At 37.1% G+C, this 22,813-nt stretch overlaps 1 pseudogene across 1 annotated transcript; it reads left to right on the forward strand.

Moving 5' to 3' along the window:
• The first annotated feature begins 1,908 nt into the window (after window positions 1-1,908).
• LOC309792376 (large ribosomal subunit protein eL33-like) lies at window positions 1,909-2,327 on the forward strand (annotated as a pseudogene). Its single transcript has one exon. The product of its transcript is annotated as a large ribosomal subunit protein eL33-like (transcript).
• The last annotated feature ends 20,486 nt before the right edge of the window (window positions 2,328-22,813 follow it).

The raw sequence follows: 22,813 nt of genomic DNA on the forward strand, positions 1-22,813 counted from the left end.
AAAAGAGAAATAAATCCTGCCATAGTTGACAACATATATGCAACTGGAGGACATTATGCTAAGTGAAATAAGCCAGTCACAGAAGGACAAATACTGCATGATTCTCCTCATATAACTTATCTCAAACAGTCAAGCCCGTAGAAACAAAGAATAGGATGATGGTTGCCAGAAGCAGCATGGAGGGGAAATGGGGAGTTGCCATTTAACTGGTGTAATATTTCAGTATGTAAGATAAATAAGTACTAGAGATCTGCTGTATAACCATGTACTTATGCATAACAATACTGTGTATTTAAAATTTTGTTATGAGGGTAGATCTAATGTTTCATGTTCTTTACCATAATTTTATTTTTAAATCTATGGGGAAAAAAGTAGAAACTATTCTGTGATTAGTTTACTGGGCCCAAGCTCCCAGTAAACATTAGTACACATTCATTAATTTTAGAGTCTGAAATTTAGAAATTTTAAAATTTTGTTTTCTTCTGGGTTCAATGCCCTGTTCCTCGCAAAGAATCCTTCTAGTATTACTTCAAGTGGATTTTTCTTTTCTATACTCCATCAGTTATTTTCAGAATATATTCCAGTTTTTCTAAATTCTCTCTTTATCTATCTTATTGATTCTTTACCTGTGTTTTGGACAATCGTCTGTTTACCTTCTCCACCCTGGAGGGCTTTGTTTCTGCAGGACTGCTGCATAGATATATGTGTGGAGGGGTAAACTTCATCGCTTATCTGGATTAGATGCACTGTTTCTTAGATTACAAACCTTTCTTAATTAACTTCCTCATAACCAGAAGTAATTTACTAAGGAATGGTTTGTGCAAAATAGGCTTATCTTAGCATGTTGAAAAAAGGTTTTTTTCTATTTTTACATTAATTTATAATTTTAAAACCATAACAATTTAAAACAATCTTTCCTCAGGACACTGATTTTTAGCATTCATTGTTGTTGGTGAGAAGTCTTACATTAGTCTGGTTTTTGTTCTTTTGTAAATAAACTTTTATTTCTTCCTTGGAAGGATTTAAAATCTTTTTATTATTGATGTTCTGAAATTCCACAATCATATATCTTCTCTTGGTTACTTGTTTGTATGTTTACTTAGTTACTGTTCTGGGTAGACCTTTAAATATGAAGGCTTGGGTCTTCCAAGTCTAGCAAATGCTCTTATATTATCTCTTTTATAGTTTCCTTATCTACATTTTCTTTATCCTTTTTCTTTAGAATTTCTAGAATTGGAAGGTGGACTATTTCATTCATGTGTGTATTTTATTTCTCATACCTTTTTTTTGCTTTTTAAAATTGGAATAAAATTGCTTTACAATGTTGTGTTAGTTTCTGCTGTACAATGAAGTGAATCAGCTATATGTATACATGTATCCCATCTCTCTTGGACCTCCCTCCCACCATCCCCATCCCACCCATCTAGGTCATATATCTTTTGAATTTAATCAATCAAGAAATGTTCAGGCATAAGTATTTTGACTACTTGTACACTGCATTTCTTTTTTATCTTCAGTCTTGCTTTGGATCTATATTAACTTCTGCAATCATCATTTTAATCTCAGAATTTTTTCCTTTTTCACTGAACAAACATGCTGCTCTTGTTCTATATACACAATGTCATTAAGTGAGTCTGAGGTACAAATTTTTTTTTAAATTTTCTGTCCCTTGAATTATCCTTGTCTCCTTCAGTCTTTTTTTTTTCAGTTTGAAATTTCTCTTTTATGTTCAAAGCACTTAAATATTGGATACTTCTGGTTTGTCCAATGAAGGATTGAGACAAAACAAAGGGTTGAAAAGGTTGATTTGAGGCTGGTGTATTGAACTTACTTTTTGATGATTAGGCATCACTTTAAGATGTTTCAGTGGTAGCTCTTTTAGCCATCTTAAAGCCTGTGGAGGCCTGCTGGGAGCAGGACTTCTAAAATGACAAATATGTCTGGAAGGCTGTGGTCCAAGGCCATTTTTTCTGGCTATAAGCTCTGTCTATGGAACAAGAGGAAGCGCAAAAGTCTTCTGAAAATTGAAGGTGTATATGCTCGAGATGAAACTGAATTCTGTCTAGACAAGAGATGTGCTATGTGTACAAAGAAAAGAACAACATAGTAACTCCTGGTGGAAAACCTAACAAAACCAGAATAATCTGGGGAAAGATAACTCATGCTCATGGAAACAGTGGTGTGGTTCATGCCAAATTCCAAAGTAATCTTCCTGTTAAGGCCATTGGCCAGAGAACCCAAGTGATGCCGTACCCTTCAAGGATTTAAACTTACTGAAGAGTAAATAAATAAAAATGTGGATTTGTTCTCTTTTTTTTTTTTTTTTTTTTTTTGCGGTACGCGGGCCTCTCACTGCTGCAGCCTCTCCCCCTGCGGAGCACAGGCTCTGGACACGCAGGCCCAGCGTCCATGGCCCACGGGCCCAGCCGCTCCGCGGCACACGGGACCCTCCCGGACCGGGGCATGAACCCGCGCCCCCTGCACCGGCAGGCAGACTCTCAACCACTGCGCCACCAGGGAAGCCCTGATTTGTTCTCTTGAAAATAAGTAAAAAGATGTTTGACTGGTAAACTATGATGGGACACTTCCTTCTAATTGACAATATTGAGACCATTGCCCAGATCAAGATCCCAAGCCAGAATATCCATTCAATTTCCGTTCATTTAGAGAAAAACTATTAGGTTTTTGTGCTTTGATTTCTTTGTTGAGGAGAGAGAGTTAAACAATTTGGGAGGCCACTGTGAAAGGAATATTTGTATGTGTGTTATAAATACACCTATATCTGTATATGTTCGAAGTATTTTTATTGATTTTGGAACTCATTGTTGACAACGGTATATCCAGTTCAAACAAAAATGATTGAATCATTAAGCTTTGGCTTATATGATACCAAATTAAATGGCCTTGTCCATTACATTAAATGAATAGCTAAATTAAGTATGTTATCTACATAATCAAAATTTGGATGTGGGGTTGAGACTGCTGAGAACATGAAATTCATTTCTATATTCAGGTCTATGTGTGCAAGTTCATTAATATAAACTGCGGTGATGTAAAACCACTCTAAATAGAATAGTATCCTACTTAATATGTTTACACATTGAGCTCCTTTATTAGGAGAATAATTTGAGCTTCTGAAGTATAGAAGATGTAGTACTATAGTGCCCTATCCAGAATGCAAGTCAGCAGAATTCTGTGGAAGTTCTAATCATGATAGAGCACCAGGACACAAATGAGTAGTCTGGCTAATTCCTCAGGAGATCATAAGAAAGATCTTTTCTTACTGACATTATCTAGTTTCTGTCTTCTCAGCAATCAATAATACTTACTTTGTGCAGGTACTCTATAAGGCAGTGTGAGAATAATAATAATAATAATACACACAAATACCAAAATATTCCTTAGGTGTGACAAAAACTTAATATAATTTCCACTTTTCAGAAAGTTTTTTTTTCTGGATGCAAGCATATATTTATTTTTTTGTGGTAAGAACACAATATGATATTTCCTCTGTTAAGTTTTTAAGTGTACAACACATTATTGTTGACTATGTTGTACAATAAGTAAGCTCTATTTATCCTGCATAACTGAAACTTTACACTTGTTGATTAGATACTCCTCATTCCCCCCCCAACCCCCAGCCCCTGGCAATCACTACTCCACACTCTCAGTTTATAAATGTGACTACCTTAGATACCTCATATAGGTGGAATCATGCAGTATTTGTCTTTCTGTGACTGGCTTATTTAACTTAGAATAATGTCCTCCAGTTTCATCCGTGTTGTCACATATTGCAGAATTTTCTTCTTTTTTAAGGCTAAATAGTATTCCATTATAGGTATATACCATGTTTTTCCTTATCCATACATTTGTCAATGGGCATCTAAACTATTTCCACAATATAATTTTGAATAGTGAATAATGCTGCAATGACGTACGAGTGCTGATATTTTGAGATCTTGATTTCAGTTCTTTTAGATAAATACCTAGAAGTGCAATTACTGGATCATAGGATAATTCTATTTTTAATTTTTGGAAAACCCTCCATAGTCTTTTCCATAGCAGCTGCATCATTTTACCTCCCATCAAAAACATGTAACAATTCAAATTTTCCCATATTCTCACTTGCTATCTTTTTTTTTTTTTGATGATAGCCATCCTAACAGGTATGATAACTGCATCATGGTTTTGATTTGCATTTCCCTGATAATGAGTGATGTTGAGCATTTTTTCATGTATCTGTTGGCCATTTTATGTCTTTTTTGGAGAAACATCTATACAAGTCCTTAGACTATTTTTATTTTTTTGGTTTTTTGGGGGGTTTTATTTGTTTGTTTGTTTTTGGCTGCATTGGGTCTTCGTTGCTGCACATGGGCTTTCTCTAGTTGCAGTGAGCGGGGGTTACTCTTCATTGCAGTGTGCAGGATTCTCATTGTGGTGGCTTCTCTTATTGTGTTGTGAAGCATAGGCTCTAGGTGCATGGTCTTCACTAGTTGTGGCATGTGGGCTCAGTAGTTGTGGCTCATGGGCTCTAGAGCGCAAGCTCAGTAGTTGTGGCATAGGGGCTTAGTTGCTCCGCGGCATGTGGTATCTTCCCAGACCAGGGATTGAACCCATGTCTCCTGCATTGGCAGGCGGATTCTTAACCACTGTGTCACCAGGGAAGTCCCCTTTAGCCTATTTCTAAATCCAGTTATTACTTTCTTTAAATTTATTTTTAATGAACCCTAATTTATTGTGCAAAGGATTTTCCAACTTATTTTGTTAGATCAAATAACTAAAATACACAGGGAAACTCATTTTTCCCTGTCATCCACCTCCTTCTCAGCTACTCGATTTGTTCTTAAATCTGAGAGATTCCTCTTAAGTAGAAAGGAGTAAGGGCTCTGGTGTCAGAAAGGCTCTTTCTAACACTCCCTAATTGTGATCCTGAGCAAGTTGGTGGCTTTCTCAGTCTCAATTTGTCATCTGCATAAAGATAGCAACAACAGTGACCTCATTGGATTGTTTGGAGGATTAAATTAGATAATATGTGACAGTGCCCAACATTAGCTAAGTATACAATATGGTCTTGAAAGTGAAACCCCTTTTCCAGTCGAATTTATACCCTTCCTGTCGAGGTTTCCCATATTCCAGTTGACATTTAGCTAAGTCTTTGCAATGATTTTTTCTCTAGCCTAGCACACAGTTTCCTTCACAGCTTAATCTTTAGAGTATTTAGGTCCTTCAGAAAATAAAGCCCGTCATTGCAAGATCCCATAGCCAAGCTAGACTCATTCATTCTTTTATGGACAATTTTCCTTTGTAAGATAAGCCAAAATCAAAGTTTCCTGAAACATGAGTTTTCTGTGCCAAAGACCTTAAGGAATTCTTTGTATTCTCCAGTACCTTAAAAACAACAGCAACAGAATTTTTGGAGATAATTTCATTATTTCATGGCATCACTAACCAACTCTTGGTTTTTATGGGAGTAATATTTTCATTTGTAGATTATCCTTGTCCTTGATTTCTCTGCCCTTATCTTTTCTGCCCCTAGGCTATTTTTATAGCTCATTAGTGCCTCCATCAGAGGATGGGAAATGGAAATAAAAGATGAAACTCAAACTCAGGCAGCACCTATGCAACATAAAACGGACCTTCGGGGATGAAAGAAAACCCACCGGGTCGTCTGTGGAGGTCTTAATGACGGAATTATGCTTACTATTTGATTTCAGACTGTTATTCACACAGTGCAGGTTGGCTACTAAACTCGATTTTCTCACAATCCTTAAACTGGTTTATTGGTACTCATTACTACAATGATATCCCTCAGGCACCCAGGCCATCCAGCATGCTGACTAAGTGTCTTGGTCTTTGATCAGTGGGCAGGTGTCTTCACAGAGCTTTCAGCCTCATCCTGGTCTGTGTGCTGATTCACATCTTCCTGTTAGGGCTTTGCATCTCATAACAACTTCAAATTTAGCAGGAACCTGCCAGACACACTGATATCCTGGGAGCCAATATAGCTAGTGACTTCTAGGACCTAGAATGAACTGACTTCACTCATTTTTCAGGCTGAAATGAAGGTAGGATTGGTTTACATTCTTGAATGATGTATTCTGTGTAAGGCTTGGCCATCAATAATCTTCAATTTTTTCCTGAGAGTTTGTTATTCTATAAATGACGTAGTCTTTGCCAAAAATATAACCTTGACAAAAACTGACTTGTTTTCCAAAACGTAAAAATTCAGTTCATTACAACCAGTTACACCATCTATAGTTATCTTAGTGTTATATTTTGTTAACACAGATTTGGTTGTGAAACTATAGATGTCTGTGGATTTTCAAGTAAGTCTGCTTTAACTTCTCATTAGCATGAGAACTAAGAGTGGGGTACAGTCAGCTGAATTGTGTGTAACTAAGTTTTTGTTTAGAAACAGTATTAAGAAATGCTTGGCCAGAGTGCTTTTGTATTATTTAACAATATGAATTTTAATACAACTTTTGAAGCACCTATATATTAAACATTTCTTTTAAATTCAGTGTCTCCCAGGGAGTTTTCTTTCCCATAGAAACAGGAAAAAAAGAAACCATGAAAAACTTCTAGTCAGACAATCTTTGGATATTGCAATTGCCTGAGTGGGCTTAATACTGCTCTTTCCAGTTCTCAAATCTTATTCAGGTTTCCCAAAAAAGTGCACTTGAAAACTGAAATATTAAATATTGAATCTCCCTCACCCCATTAACTGAAACTGCCACAATCAGCCTCTAAGTGTTGGAATGACCCTAGTAAGGAAATTTGGTGTAACCGTAGCAGTTACTCCAAATTTTCTGGCAATATTTTTGCAATACTTAGACTGAAAACATTCATGACAGGACATGGTGAGGAGGCAAAGAAAACTGGGATTAGAAAGAAAAGGGAGGAAGAGAAAATTAATGAGGAATGTATGAAGAACAAGGAACAATAGAGCTGTAGTTTCCTAAGTTTAGGGCTGTATGAACATGCTCTGTGTCCTGCAGCTTGAGAGACAGGTAAGCCAGTTGCTGAAAGTCTGTTCTTCTTTAAATAGCTTTTTTTATTATTATTATTTTTAAAATAATTAGGCTGAAAGAAAAATGTGTAAGGTAAGTTGGCAATGTGCAAAATTCATTTCACACCCATTACTGGGTCTTGAGAAACTGGCTCAAAGATTTGAAAGGGCAAATCACTGTATGTGTGAGAAGCAAGGACCCAGTCTTGAAGACACTGCCTTAGCAGACAGTAACCTCATTGTGAAAATTTAGGACAGTTGTGAAATTAATTAGCTGTCTTCTCCAACCGTGTGAGGCCACAGCAAGAGTTAGAACTCAGAGGAGCCCCCAGCAGTGGGCACGCACTTCACGGGGAACTAGGAAGGGGGGTACTTTTCTCTCATCGAATTGTCACGTTCATGTCACAAAGAAAATGGATGAAAACAACAGGAAAAAAAACACTTTTTTTCCCCATCTTGAGCATTTAACTGAGATCTTAGGTTGCTTTTAAAAATGAAATATGGTGGCGCAGTGATTAAGAATCCGCCTGCCAGTGCAGCAGACTCAGGTTCGAGCCCTGGTCCAGGAAGATCCCACATGCCATGGAGCAACTAAGCCCATGCGCCACAACTACTGATCCTGCGCTCTAGAGTCTGCACAACTACTGAGCCCACGCACAACTACTGAAGCCCGCGCACCTAGAGCCTGTGGTCCGCAACAAGAGAAGCCACTGCAATGAGAAGCCTGAGCATCACAACGAAGAGTAGGCTCCGCTCGCCGCAACTAGAGAAAAGCCCACTCGCAGCAGCGAAGACCAAATGTGGCCCAAAGTTAATTAATTAATTAATTTAAAAAATGAAATATGGGATAATTAACTCTCTTATCAGACAACAGCCAGACTGCAATGATTACTTAGGAGAGTTAGAAAGGACTTCTGTTCTACAGTCAACATGACCTTCATCATTTATTAGGTTGTTTATCTGGTTGCTTTAAAAAGTTTTTTCAGAATATTTTCTTTTTAACTACATGGGTAAATATCATTGTAGTCTTTACTAATTGATTTTTAAAGTCACATTCAGAGTTCCACGCCTTGCATTTGCAAAGGTCAGAAATGTTTTGAACAGAAATGGCATTGGGAAGGGGGCATCTATAAATACTATTTCGGATTTTAAAAGGTCAGATGAGAAGGAAGAAAAAATTCATCTTTGTACTTTGCATGTCTCAGGCATATCATGTGCTTTTGTAAATGAGTCCTTTGCCAACATACCATATAATATGTTCTTATTAATGCTAACCTTTCCCCCTCCGTAGTCTGGATTTTACTGTAACTTGGTTAGAAGGAAAGAGTATCCCTCACATGGCTCAGCAATTGATACCCATCTAATTAGGGAGATGTTTGGAACCTCGAGACTTTAGAGTTGAGAAGAATGTTAAATATTAGCTTAAATACCTTCTTTTACTAAAGGAGAGATGAGGACCAGGCATTTGACATGATTTGTTCTAGTGAGAGAACTAGTTATGTCAGAACGGAACTAGAACATAGGTACCCTGATTCCCAATTTGTACTCTTTATTGGTGCAATCTCTGTGAGCTACTAGAAATGCTTCCTTTGGAAGGAAGGGCTTCAAAAATCTAATTCTTAAAAATAAAGTTCTAATTAGAATTTATTTTATTTTAGTAATATTTTGTTTAAAATAAATCTTTATTGAAGTATGATATAAATACAGGAAAGTGTCAGATGTAACATGTATAGCTTGATGAATTATCACAAAGGAAACTCATTCATGGAACCAATACCCAAATAAAGAAATGGAATATGGCAAGCACCCCAGAAGTTCCCCCTTGGGACCTTTCTCAGTCACTACTACTACCTGCTCCCCAGAGACAATAACAATCTTGATTTCTGTCACCTTACATTGGTTTTTGCCTGTTTTTGAACTTGTGAGGCAAGGTTATAGAGAAAAGAGAACTCTTGTACACTGTTGGTGAGAATGTTATATAGCCACTATGGAAAACAGTATGGAGTTTCTTCAAAAATTAAAAATAGAACTACCATATGATCAAGGTATTCCACTTCTTGGTATTTGTGAAGAAAACAAAAGCATTAATTCTAAAAGATTTATGTATCTCTGTGTTCACTGCAGCATTATTCACAATAGCCAAGTTATGAAAGCAACCTTAGAACCATCAGTGGATGAATGGATAAAGAAGATGTGGTGTATATATAAAATGGAATATTAGCCATAAAAAGGAATGAAATCTTGCCATTTGTGACAACATGGGTAGATCTAGAAGATATTTTGCTAAGTCAAATAAGTCAGACGGCAAAAGACAAATACCGTATGATGTCACTTATACAGGGAATCTAAAAATAAAACCCCAAAAAATAACAAAAAAAAAACCTCATAGGTACAGATTGGTGGTTGCCAGAGGTGAGGGGTGGAGGATGGGTGAGATGAGTGAAGGGGATCCAAAGGTACAAGCAAACTTCCAGTTAAGAGATTAATAAGTCCTGGGAATATAATGCACAGCATGGTCATGACAGCTAATAATACTGTATTGCATATCTGAAAGTTGCTAAGAGAGTAGATCTGAAAAGTTCCCGTCAGAAAAAAAAAATTATGTAACTAACTATGGTGACAGATGTTAACTAGTCTTATTGTGATGATCATTTTGCAATATATACAAGTATTAAATCATTATGTCGTACATCTGAAACTAATGTAATACGTCAATTATACATCAATAATAAAAATCATTGCTTTTTATTTTATATAAAGGTGTTACTTATATATGTTCTGTTCAAATAAACTTTACTATATTTAATAATATTCATTATTACAATATTTTTAATAATGAATTGAAAGTTGAATTCAAAAACTACAAGGGGAAATCTTTCCTTTCTGAGGTCCTCCGCCCACAGAATATTGGCACTGAAAGCACCCATGGTTTGCTTTTTCCCATTTACATTTCATATTAACTTTAACTCATCTCTCCCCTGTCCCCCTTTGCCTAATAACAGAATGGAAGCTCCACCATGCCTGCCATGTCTGATGCACAGGAAAGGGTACAAACTTAAGTCAGTTCTTCAGTCAGTGCGTTGATCTGACCAGATGAACCAGAGAGTTTTCCTACTGTTGCCCCATCACTAGCTGCTCCAGAAACCAGGTCTCATTATATATACTTAGAGGCAAATATACAGCACTCTCTTTCAGACTGATGGCCAGAAAGATTCTGGGCTTAGCAAAGAAGCAGATAATGAGAGGAAAAATCAAGGAGAGCAGAGTTGTAGTTAATTCATCGTTAAGAATTTTTATGGCAAAAACACTGGCAGAACCAGCTGTGAGATTCTAGTTGAAGGTGAAAGGAAGAAAGTCTTATTTTCATTCTCCTGGAGAAATAAGGACTAAAAATGGATTGGACTTGGGGAAAAAAGTGAGCAGAACATTTTCCTCTGACTGATCAGATTTCTTCATAAAGCTCCGTATCTAAGATTTTCAACTTGCTCCTGGAAAGAATTGGAAACACGGAGAGATGCAAATTATAGGTGCAGTAAGAATGAAAGTAAATCCAACAAAAAGCTCTCATTTTCTTTCATTTTAGTGAAATATCTCTGCATTTCTTAGCTGCTACTTTAGTTTTTATTTCTATTATAATTCATGTAATTCGTAGTTGTGAAGATCAAACCATCAAGCCTCCATTCATGCTAATGTGTTAAATGGGGATCTTTTTCTTTTGTATCATCAGGATTTAAATGTTCCCTTGGTTATAAGTTGTCTGAAAGTGGAAATCAACTGGACGTGAGTTGAGAGTACTTTCGCACTGAAACAAAATTTTATTGCATTTGTTAAAATCTCAGAATTTTAATAATGGATTATTTCATGTTTAAAGTGACAGAATATAATTTTGATTTTATTTGGTATATATCTTTTAAAAAGTATCAAGTGAGCTTTACAGATCTAAGTGAGTTTTATGTGAGATGAACTATGATGAATATTGGCTCTTATATTAGGTAAGGAGAACATATGGAGTGACTTCCTTTTTTATAGGTGCTGGTTAGGTGTGGGGTGAAACTTATCAAGATGACAGTGAGAAGACTCACATTCTAAACCATCTCCCCTTTGCCTGTCCCAAAATACTAGCTCCAGTTAAAATGCAAATGCTTATGTCATTGTCATCTTTCCCATCTCAATAGCAAAAAATGTAATCTTGCTGCAGATAGAAGTTGGCTATTTAGTGCAACAAACAAATTAAATCACAGAGAATATGGAAACTGCCCAGAATTCTCCAGACATTTCTAGTCATTCTTAGTTTGACCAAATGCTAAAAGTAATTCATCCTGTAGAGGTAATAACAAATTCAAATATTTAAGGCCAGATATATAGTTAGGTTGAACTAGATTATATTTCATTAAAAAACCTTATATTTATCTAGTAAGATTTGGTTCTTTGTCCAATCAGAAAGATACAAGACCAGAAATCTAACTGAAATTTGCCTATTTATGACTTTCTATTTTTCTTTAGCTCCAGTGAAAATAAATGTATTCTTTACCTAAGAGTCATCTATGAGTAAGTAATACCTAAAAGCTAATGTTTACTGAAAACCCACTTTGGATAGAGTTTTACAAGCACTATCTTACGTAAACTCGTGAAAGCTTAGGAGGTAGGTTCTATTTTTGTCACATTTATTTCACATATGAGAAAACTGAGGCTCAGCAGTGGTAGAGCTAAGGTTAGAAATCAGACTTTTCAAAATCCAGAAGAAATCAGGATTGCCACATATGAGGCAATCCAGGCAGCTAGTCAGTGAATAATTAATCTAGCTGTCTCTATCAATATCTACCTATCTATCTATCTATCTATCATCTATCATCTATCTTCTATCTATTACCTATCTCTCTATCATCTGTCACTGATTTTCACAGAAATATGTACAAAATTATGAGTATATTTACTGTAAATAGATGGTATGTGTGTGGATGTGTGTGTGTTTTTACAGCAGAGGAACATGTTATTGAAGTTGCTTAGCTCTCTAAAATTAACTCATGTCTCTCTTAAGATTAAATTACACAGTATTGGTTAGGGTTCTTTTTAGTTACAGGAGATGAAAGCACTTAAACTGGCTTAAGCAGAAAGAACAGTAGTAAAATACTGGCTTATGTGACTAAAAGGTCCAGGGGTGGCATGATTAGCGACGCCATCAGGACCGTATTTCTCTTTATGTGGTGGTAACCTGGCTGCCATCAGTATCAGGTTTCTGTGCTCTGAGGACAAACGTAAAAGAAAACTTGCTTATTTTTCTTCAGCAGATCCCCCCACGTTCCAGAACAAATTCTGCTGACTCTTTGTCATGTGGCCATTCTTAAGCTATCATTGTCCGAGGGGAATGTTATGCTTTCCTTGTCCAAGTCCGGGTCATATGTTTACTCCTGTAACTGGAGTTGAGGGCATGGGCAGCCCTGTGCAATCCACGTGGACTAATGATGGACATTAGTAGTTTTTCAAATGAAATTCAGTAAATTATTATCATATAAAGAGGAATGGATACTATTTGGCAAAAAAAACCCCAAGTTATACTACAGTGTTCCCAGTAGTTCAAATATTTTACAAGGGATATTGAATCCCTTTCCAACAATGCATATCAAATACTGAATTTTGTAATAAGGCATTTGAAAATGCTGAGTTTTTACCAAATACTAGGGTATGATTTTTGTGAGTTAGTTATATAATTGAAGGATAATGAAAATAAAATCATCCATTATAATTGCTGCTTAAAAATAAATCCTTGATGTTACTATATAGGAGGGAAAGACATTCTACATTGAGCTACTAATCTGGTCTATCCTCCAGTCCAGAATTTTCTGCCGAGGGTCTTATTTTGTGGAGAAAACAAATGGTAGATGCCCACAGTATCACTTTTTCTAAATGATCTGATAACAATGTAACTGCCACATCAATGCACTTTACAAGTTCCCTGAGTCATTAGTTCCAGGATTGTTGTCTCTGCCGGTCTATATCTCTTCTCTTGGCACTTTGGGTAATGTCCGAAATATGGAGCTGGTATGATCTATCAGTCTTCTTGCTAGCACTCTCAACAAGATTATTGGAAAAGGAGTTCAGTTAGGAAAATAAACACAAATGCCAACAGCAGAAAAACATTTGCAAGCTGAAATCCTTCATGTCAACTCACGTCAGTGCTTTAGATGCATCCCACCTTATCCTCAGTGTCTGAAACCATGGAGAGACTTTTTTTGATCACTGACCTTAGAAAAGTGTACATGATTTAACCCTGGCTAGAGTAACGAACACTTCCAAGTGTTAGATTGATTCTATCCCTTTTGGGTGATTAAAATTTTTTTTTGGTCATCTTATGGCTGTCATTAATGGAAGAGATTTTTAAAATTTTATTTTCTTTCAGCTTTATTGAGATATAATTGACATATAACATTGTGTAAATTTAAAGTGTACAATGTGATGATTTGATACACATACTTATTGCAAAAGGACTATTGCGATAAGTGAGTTAAGGCATTCATCACCTCACATAATTACCGTGTGTGTGTGGTGAACATTTAAGATCTACTCTCATAGCAGCTTTCAAGTATGTACAGGCATACCTCAGAGATACTGCAAGTCTGGCAACAGATCCATGCAATAAAGCAAATATGTCAGTAAAGTGAGTCTCATGAATTTTTTGGTTTCCCAGTGCACATAAAAGTTATGTCTGTACTGCACTGTAGTCTATTAAATGTGCAATAGCATTATGCCTAAAAAAACAAAATGCTAACCAGTATCTAAAAATGCAGGACTGCCACAAACCATCAATTTTTTTAAAATGTAGTATCTGTGAAGTTCAGTAAAGTGAAGCACAATATGAAGTTTCCTTATCATAGAGTATTGTTAACTAAAGCCACCATTGCTGTACATTAGATCCCCAGAATATATTCATCTTATAACTGAAAATTTTTACTTTGGGGCCAACATCTCCCTATTTCCCTACTCTTGCCCCCAGCCCTTGGAAACCACCATTCTACTCTCTGTTTCTATGAGTTCAATGTTCTTAGATTCCACATATGAGATCATACAGTATTTGTCTTTCTCTGTCTAGCTTATTTCACTAAGAATAATATCTGCTAGGTCCATCCATGTTGTCGCAAATGGCAGGATTTAATTTAATGGAGTAATATGCCATTGTGTATATATATATTATATAATATCACATTTCCAATATTATTATTATTAATATTATACACATATATATATAACACATTTTCTTTATCCATTAATCCATCAGTGGGCATTTAGTTTGCTTCCATGTCTTGGCTATTTCATGAATAATGCTGCAATTAACATGAGAGTGCAGATGTCTTTTCAAGATACTGATTTCATTTCTTTCAAAAAACATCCAGAAGGACTGCTAGATCACATGGCAGTTCTTTTTTCAATTTTTTGAGGGACCTCCATAATGTTTTCCATAATGGCTGCACCAGTTTACAGTCCCACGAATAGTGCACATCCTTGCCAACACCTGCATCAAGCAAGGCTATCAGGGCCATTTTTCCAAGAGCATTATTTTAAAATTAATGTTTTTTTCTTCCAGTTTTCTTGACACAATAACTGACATGCAGCACTGCATAAATTTAAGATACACAGCATAATGATTTGATTAACATAGGTCATGAAGTGATTATCACAAGTTTAGTGAACATACATCATCTCATATGGGTACAAAATTAAAGAAATAGAAAAATTTTTTATTTTCATATACAACATACAGCAGTGTTAATCATATTTATCATGTTGTATATTATATTCTTAGTGCTTATTTAGCTTATAACTGGAAGCTTGTATCTTTTGACCTCCCTTCACCTAATTACTACCCTTGCCCTACACCTCTGGTACCACAAATCTGATCTCATTTTCTATGATTTTGTTTGTTTTGGAAATATAATTGACCTACGACACTATGTTAGTTCCTGTTACACAATATAGTTACTCAATATTTCTATACATTTCAAACTGATCTTCATGATGTCTAGTTACAATATGTCACCATACAACAGATATTATGTAGTTAATGACTATATTCCTCACACTGTACATTTCATATCCATGCTGTTTTTAGTTTCATTGTTTTTTTAAATGTAATGCCATTGCACACTTAATAGAGTACATTATAGCATAAACATACCATTTATATGCACTGGGAACCCCCCAAAATTGTGTTACTTGTTTCATTGGATATTCACTTTATTGCAGTTGTCTGGAACTGAACCCACAATACCTCCCAAGTATGCTAGTATTAGTTCCAACACTTGTTTGGTGGAATCTTTAGAATTTTCTACATATAAATGATATCATCTGCAAACAGAGACAATTTTACTTCTTCCATTCTGATTTGGATGTCTTTTTTTTTTTTTTTTGACTAATTGCTCTGACCAGAGCTTCCAGTACTATGTTAAATAAGAGTGGTAAGAGTGGGCTTCCTTGTCTTGTTCCTGATCTTAGAGGAAAAGATTTCAACTTTTAACCACTGAGTATGTTGTTAGCTGTGAGATTTTCATACACGGCCTTTATTATGTTAAGGTATATTCCTTCAACCCAATTTGTTGAGAGTATTTATCATGAAAGGATGTTGAATTTTATAAATTATTTTTCTGCATATAAGGAGATGATCATATCATTTGTATCTTTCACTTATTAATGTGGTATATTACATTGATTAATCTGTAGATGTTGAACTATCCTTGCATCTCAGGGATAAATCCCACTTGATCATGGCATATGATCCTTTTAATGTGCTGTTGAGTTCTGTTTGCTAGAATTTTGTTGAAAATTTTTAATCTATATTTACTAGGGATAATTGCCTCTAGTTTCCTTCTTTTGGGTAGTGTCCTTATCTGGCTTTGCTGTCAGGATAATGCTGCCTTGAGGGAGTGTAAAGTGAAACTGGTCCTCTTACCCTCCTCAAGGCATCTAATTTTGGATTTATTTTTCTCTAACAGTGTGCTGGAGTTTCTGTGTTGGACTCCTGGACTTCCACAAAGGCTCTCTTGTCTTAGGGTGAGTGCCTAAATCAGTGTTCTTCAAGGGGAAGATGGCAGGAAACTCTTGTTCTGCCCTGTTGATGACATCACTCTCCATTACTCAAAGAGATTTAAGCTAAAGCCTGGAAAACTCTGAAAAGCAATTCATTAATTACAGGGGAGAAATGTATGTTACCAGAGGTTAAGCAATTAATGGAAAGCTTGACTAGGATGCTCCCTCACGAGGCATAAGAGTATAGGATTTTTCTTTATTACACAATTGGATTATGTTTATATTTTCATTGGGTGTAAATTTACCACCATTTCAGGAATGAATATAATGACTTTTTAATGTCTGATTGGTTTTAGTTCTCTTAGAGTCCTTTCTGTGTTGGGTAATGGTTACATTTCTAAGTGCTGATACGATATTACTCATAATACTATTACTAACAAATATAGCTGACTCTTATTGAATGTTTACTATGTGCTATGTATTTTGTTAAACACTTTTTAAGACTTTTTCTCAGCCCAGACTCCTGAACAGAAATCCAAACCCGTATACCTGCCTGCCAGACATCTTCCTTTGGGTATTTTTTTGTCTGTGTGTGTGAGCCCAGCTGCTCCGCGGCATATGGGATCCTCCCGGACCGGGGCACGAACCCGTATCCCCTGCATCGGCAGGCAGACTCTCAACCACTGCGCCACCAGGGAGGCCCTTCCTTTGGGTATTTTTAAGGTCTATTATAATCTTCAACCCCAAACTTTCTATTCTTCTGTGTTGTCTGGGTTAGTAAATTGCATCCCTATTACTCAGCTCCTCAATCTTGGATCTGGACATCATATTTGGCTGTTGTCCTCTCTCTCCATCTTAATGGATGAAATATCAAGCCCTTGTTTATAAAGTTGTCAATTCTAGCCTTGCTAAGCAGCCTATCTTTCTTCATCTCCATGCCTGTCACCTGGCTTATACCCTAACTGTCCCATTGCAAGGGGCTCTTTTTTTTTTTTTTTTCTCTACACGGGCCTCTCACCGCTGCGGCCTCTCCCGTCGCAGAGCACAGGCTCAGCGGCCATGGCTCATGGGCCCAGCCGCTCCACGGCATGTGGGATCCTCCCGGACCGGGGCACGAACCCGCGTCCCCTGCATCGGCAGACGGACTCTCAACCACTGCGCCACCAGGGAAGCCCCGCAAGGGGCTCTTAATGGATCTTCATATATCCATTCTTGCTGCCCTCTGACCTATGCTCCACTCTGTAGCTAGAAACATGGTTTCAAAAGCCAACATATTCATGTCACTTCCTTATGAGACACCCTTCTATAGCAGAAACATTTACTTCCCCATTCTGTCGCATCTACTGCCCCCTCCCTTACCCCATACTTTAGCATTTCTGAACATTCAGGTCTTAGTTTAGAAGGCACTTCTTCAAAACATGTCCTTGATTTCTTACAACTGTTTTGGTTCATCTATCATGAGTCCACAGTACATCTTATTTTTCTTTTTTAACTCTTCATAATTATGTTTATACTGCCTATCTTCTCCACAGGACAACAGCTGCATGAAGGCAGGAAATACAGTCATGCTCACCACAATATTTATATTCTTTGGCATAAGGTAAGACTTCATAAATGTTTTTTGAATGAACTTCTAAGCCTGGCCCCTTTACGCTATGCCATTCTGCTTTGAGACACATTTTGATTTAATATTCATGTTATAAAAAGTTAGTATTTGCCTCAGGGCTCCAAGAGGATCACCCAATATATTCAATATAGACATTTACATTTTGTTTTCTACTTAGCCAATATCTCAGTTTTTCTTAATAATAAAGATCTCAAGGCTCTTTTTGAAATCATTAGCAAAAAGATCAGAGAAGAATGGACATTTCTGAGTTAACGTGATTAAAGTATATTTTAAATAGTGCTGGATTATCCTAAGGCAAATTAAAAATGTGTTTCGGGCAAAAGATTTTGAATATTGACATTTCTTGAAAAGAAAAAAGGTAACCCTAATGGAAAAACCAGGAATTTATTAAATTTCCTAAAACTCATCTTGATGTTAATTATTGTTGTTACTTTTAATTAGACAAGAGGGCACAATAATATTAGAATCATTAAAGGTCTTAACAGGACTCAATTTTGAATATTAGTGTTAAAGAAAAATACTTGATTTTCTACATTTTCTAAACCAAGTTTCTTTCAGTTTTTAGGATAATAAAAACTGAGAAATATTGCATCTCAGATAGTATGTTAAGTATTTCACATGTGTTATCTCTAATTCATGTTACCATGAAAGTTAGGTGTTATCCCCCAATTCTATAGATGAGAAAAGTCAGAGTTAGAATGGGAAGGTAACGTAGTAACTTCCCTCACCTGCACGCTTTCTGCCAGGTCAAACTCTTCACTCTGTGTGACAGAGGGTGTTCCTTCTTCCTCTTCGTATTCATTCTGATAAGACAGCTCCAATGCTGACTATGCAGCAGGACTGCATATATTGCTCCAATCTGCTTAAATTGGCTCCTGTGCAAACCTGAAGTGAAGCTCTAGCAGCTCAATAGGAAATCTATATATTCCAACAGGATGCCCACAGGGAAGCTGCAGATCTCTAATTTGTAACAATCAGCGTAGCAGGGAGTGTGGCAGGGCTGCTTTGGATAAATGTACAAGAGTTTCAGTCATTGTAGTTGGCAGAAGAACTGAGATTTAGTGTAGGAACTAAGCGTTTTCTTTAGAATCAGTTATTGTGTGTATCAGGAGTCAGCAGCTAAATTTCCTTTATTCAGGGGTGCAGCTATGTCACTAACTGGCCAAGTGATGTTATTTAGACAGAGACCAGTATTCAGTATTCATAATGCTATGGATAAAGTTTGAGTAAATTAGTTCCCATGGTAAAACTATTTTGATCCAATAAAGTGTATTGAATAAATCAAATTTACCTAGGAAAGTCTAGAAATAGCTAAGATGAATTGGGAAAATGCTACAGCTGTAATTTGTGGCTGATACTCCTTGAAGAGATGGTCTGTCTTAACCCTCAGAATCTTTGGCTTCCCTCCCTGAGGTAGGCCCTTGAGTGGCCTGGGTCAGTGCCAGCCTCTCTCCTTTGGTGGCATGGGTATATCCTGGATGCCTAGAAAGAATGCTGCCGCTGAGCTGGACCTGGATTAGTGTCAAGGGGAGCCCAACGTGTACAAGTTAGTACGAGTTTCCGAAGAAATACATAAGGAAAAGCAGTGAGAAAAGTTAATAAATCATGCAGTAATTTAGTCAATGGAAAATGAATACCTAAAAACCAATGAACCACCTTTACCTCAAAGGTAGAGTAATAACATTTTCCCTTAGTTTTAATTTACTAGAAAATTTCCTCTTTCTTTTTTTAAAAAATATCTCCTTCATAATACACAAATTTAAGGCAGCCCTTTCCTTTACAAGCCAACTTCCTCTGCTGATTACTCGCCCTCCCCCATTTTCTTAATGCATTCTCATCCCGAGATACCATTTGACAGACTGACTTTCCACCTGACACCTTCTTGCCTCTTCATGTGAATTTCAATGAGTCACAGTGACTGCCTATTTTAACAGTTCAGCTAGTTCTGTAGTTACAAACGCATCAACTTTCTCCAAATCATGGAAGGTGATGGTTAGAATATGGTGTTAGGATAAGTGTGCTTATCCTCTTATAGGTAAATTAGCATTACTCAGAGAAATCTTCTGTTCTAAGTGTACCATTAAGGATTATATCTCTGACCCCAGGGATGGAGCATGCCATGCATACAAGGTGAAGCCAAGACTGCCTTTGACTCCTGATATCCATTCTGCTTTGACTTTAGTCAGAGTGAATAAACACAAAGGAAAAAAGCCTAGGACAGCATTTCCCAGCTTCCCTTGGAGCAAAGTGTGGTCATGTGTCCAAAGATATACTGTAGGGATGGGAGTGATAAGCTGGAAAGAGCCTGAGTACCTGAAGCTTCAGAGCAGGAAAACTCAACCCTGCACCGCCTAAATCCAGATTTCTTTGTGAGAAAGGGATTAACCCCTGTCTTGTTTAAACCACTGTTACTTCTGGTCTTTGTTACTCAAAAATGAACCAATCCTAACTGATTTATAAGGCAAAAACATTTATGTTCCAAAGACTGTTAATAAAACCATTAGTTTTATGTAGAAATTATGTCTTCAGAATATTAGTCAAAACGATGAAATAGTTAAGCACAATACTTAATAAGCGAGCATTCAGGATCATATTTTGCATTAACTCTATTTAATAAAAAATTATTATGTCGTCAGATTAAATTAAATGAGAACAAATACAGGTCACCTGATAGAGTACCAAGTACCTAGTGAGTGCAGTAATAATTATACTCTCTTCCTTCTAAATAAAAGTACTCTGTTTCCTTTGTAAAGCTCTTGCTACTTATTTTTGTTATAAATATCATCATAAAGTAGTAAAATAGGGTTTTTTCCTGACCTGAATGAAATCTACCCCGCTTTTAGTTGCATTAGGAGCCTATCCGCATGATAACACATTTTAGTAAATGTGTTATAATAAATAAATGTATTATAATAAATTTTAAGTATTTTATAGTTAAATTTCAGAAACTTTAGTGAAAGCTAAAGCCGAAGATGGGAGGGAGGGAGGGAGGGAGAGAGGAGACTGAGATTGTCATTCTACGCATATTTTTAGGAAGCAAAGAACTGAGGAATCAATCATATAACTCACCAGGCTATTCCCTAAGAGTCCCGTTTGGGTTGAAAGGAAGCAGAATTTGTCACCACAAAATATCCCTCTTTTGCATATTGATTATTTTAACCTGGTTGTTTTTGAGTGAGAGCACACAGTTGAAGCTCTGAAAACTGAGTAGAAGTTACCCTTTTGTAAGAGACATTTGCATTTTTAAGGGAAATCTCCATTTGTAAGGTATTTCCCTCTCTGAACCAGGAAGAAAAGGATGACTCTAGAAACATTTGCTCAATGGAGCAGGCAATGACTAAAATCTGCATTAACAACTTTACCCTAGTTTACTACGCTTTTCCAGGTAACCTTTCACAACTGGCTTCCTCTCTCCCCCTGTGTCCCCAGACATCTTTTGTCTTTAGTTGTAGATGATATCTAAGGTGATGGCTTGGGCCATTTCAGGAAGTTATTTTTCCTGGGTCTCTCCTATGTTTACAGTAGGTATACATGTTATTAAACTTACGTTTGTTTTGTTTTTACTGTTAATCTGTCTTTTTATTATAGGGGCATCTCAGCCAAGAAACTAGAAAAGTAGAGGAAAAATTATTTTTTCTCTCCTACAATTTGGCAACATATGTAGGGACTTTCTGAGACACCATATTCTCTCTGAAGACCACGGCCAGGATCCTGGAAAGCCAGCAGAAGCTGACGAAGGGTGAGAATTCTTACCAAAGTCAGACCTCCTCGATCTCACTCTGTAGAGCCCAGTCAAGACAGTGTAGCCGAAATTCATCCTCTGTACACTGGCACCAAATTGGATCTCAGAGACAGAGTTTTGGGTGAAGTAGAGAAGAATAACTTTATTGCTTTCCCAAGCAGAGGGGGCCATAGCAGGCCAATGCCCTCAAAACTGTGTGTTCCAACCTGAGGGGGCTTGTGAGGAGTTTTAGAATCAAGGGGCAAGGGTTGCTGATAAGGATTAGGTGCCTGCAGTGCCTGCATTCCTTCAAACCAGAGGTCATCTGGCATCAAGTGGTTTCATGACGGGCTTTTGTTGTTCTTGGGTTTATCAAACTATGACCTCTCCAGAATGAAGAATGCTTCATCAGGTAGTTAACATCTTCCATTTGGTGGGTTTTTAGTTCTGCAAAAGAGCTCAAAGATATTTGTATGTATATTCCTAGAGGAGGAACCAGGACCCTACCCAAAGTTTGCATTATTTTTTCTTAACTGATTCTCCCTTGTCTCTGCATCCCCTCCCTTCCCTAATTAGCAACTGTTTGAACCTGCCCTTTGGAACTCAGGGAAGGTCATGGAGGCTGAATGAAGCCCATTTCCTGCAAATGAGAAACGGGGGACACAGAAAGGCTTTTGTGCCCAGGAGCCCCACAGGGTCCTGCTCAGTTTCAAGAGGAAGGTAAAATTTTCTTGTTCCTTTCATCCCAAACTTAAACCATCAAGAGACAATATTTGTGTGAATTAGTTCCCTGGGTATAGTAACTTGGGTAAAAATTTGTTCCGAGTGCTCTTGTTTTCTACTGATCCATTTTCTCCCAGAGATGGTCATGGTTTTCTTTTGTCTTTGTCTTTTGTGTCGCTTGTCGTAAGGAGGGGAATCATAGGTGTAATGGGGTTTTCCTTTCACCTCATTCTATATCTTCAGAGTGTGGCTTTGTGATCAGTGACAATAGTCTGTGTGGGCTCTGCCAGCTGAAGGATGCATGTACGGGCAAGCATCTGGCAGACAGTCAAACAGGCTGAGGATCCGAGGAGTAGCAATCTCTTTGTCCCAACTTGTGTGCTCTCTCAGGAGTTTGTCAGGAGAAGTCCTGGTACATGAGGGATCTCTGTTCTCTCACTGTCTCATTATTGCCGGAAATGTCCCTTTCCAGCAGAATCTGCCCAGTGTCACAGAGTATTGGGCTTGTGACTAAAGGTGTCTCACATTTTTGTGGGAAACCAGAGACACTGTTTTCACCACACCATTCTTACCACCTGTGGCAACAAAGATCTTTGCTTTCTTGGGCAAACTTTGGGTGTAAACTTTCTGGATCTTGTGGGGACCACATCTTTTACACTCTCTTTTGGGATGCCTCTTGTGTCCATGTTTAAGTCCTAAAAAGCCTTAGTGGTTT

The sequence above is a fragment of the Mesoplodon mirus genome (assembly GCF_964341445.2).
Source record: "Mesoplodon mirus genome assembly, chromosome: 2".
In the NCBI taxonomy this organism is placed as follows: Eukaryota; Metazoa; Chordata; class Mammalia; order Artiodactyla; family Ziphiidae; genus Mesoplodon; species Mesoplodon mirus.